The sequence below is a fragment of the Cebus imitator genome, unplaced genomic scaffold (genome assembly GCF_001604975.1).
Source record: "Cebus imitator isolate Cc_AM_T3 unplaced genomic scaffold, Cebus_imitator-1.0 Scaffold24, whole genome shotgun sequence".
Lineage (NCBI taxonomy): Eukaryota > Metazoa > Chordata > Mammalia > Primates > Cebidae > Cebus > Cebus imitator.
The window spans coordinates 13,799,935-13,801,012 of record NW_016107339.1 but is presented as its reverse complement, the minus strand read 5'-3'; the positions used below and the strand labels follow the sequence as shown (position 1 = coordinate 13,801,012).

The 1,078-nt window shown below is 32.4% G+C and overlaps 1 non-coding gene across 1 annotated transcript; it reads right to left on the bottom strand.

Annotated features, from left to right (window-relative positions):
- Positions 1–299: 299 nt before the first annotated feature.
- On the bottom strand, positions 300–463 carry LOC119470219. The gene has a single exon (XR_005199107.1). It is a non-coding gene; the product is annotated as a U1 spliceosomal RNA (small nuclear RNA).
- Between the last annotated feature and the right edge of the window lie 615 nt (positions 464–1,078).

Genomic DNA, 1,078 nt, shown 5'->3' with positions numbered 1-1,078 from the left:
TAACATTTCTGTCATGTCCAAAGCTTCTCTGTGTGGTATTCCCACTGATACCCCAAGCCCTAGCACCCAATGATCTGCTTTTTGTGTCTATTTATTTATCTCTTCTAGATATTTCAAGTAAATGCAATCAGACGACATGTCAGCTTTCACTTAGTTCCAGTTTCTTTCACTTAGTTAACATTATTGAAGTTCACCAGTTTTGCAGTATGTCTAATCATTTTGATTCTTTTCTTTCCATTTGTTTTCTCTTTTTCCATTTGTGTAAATTTATAAGGTACAAGTGCAGTTTTGTTACATGCATAGATTGCATAATGGTGAAGTCAGTGTTTCTACAGTATCTATCACACAGATCATATGCATTGTACCCATTAAGTAATCTCTCATCATCTGGAGTGCAAGGGTTGAAACTTGTTTTGGGAAAACTACCCTCAGGTTCATAGTATCTCCCCTGCCAGATAAGTCTTTTTTTGTTCCCTTTTATTGTTGAATGATATTGCCTTGCATGGGTGTAGCACTATTTTTTTATCCATTTACTAGTTGAAGGAAATTTGGATTGTTTTCAGTTTGGGCCAGCTATGGCTAAGGCTGTTCTGAACACTTGAACACATACCTTTGTGAGGACATATGTTTTTATGTCTCTTTGGTAGATTCCAAGGAGTAAAACTGCTGGGTCATATGGCAAATATATGTTTAACTTTTTAAGAAATTGCCAAATTTCCAGGTATCTGTTAAATCATGAACTCCTGCCAGAAACACATAAGATTTTAGAAAGTCTGTCTTCCAACACAATTATAATGATGATGATAGTATTAGAAGTAACATCTGTCTTGCTAATTTTATATTTTCTCTTTTATGTTTCAATTTTTATTCATCCAGGATCTACTTAGTGAAAGACATAAGTTTGAAATACAACTTACCAAAAACTGAATGTAAATCTCAATTCTTTCTAATTTTAGGCTCTGTTTTAATAGCATATCTAATTAAAAAATCAGTAACAAATGCATTTATAAAAATGAATGTATAGTATATTTTAGAACCTTATAGAGCTAGTCATTCCTTTTACTTTTTTAAAAAAATT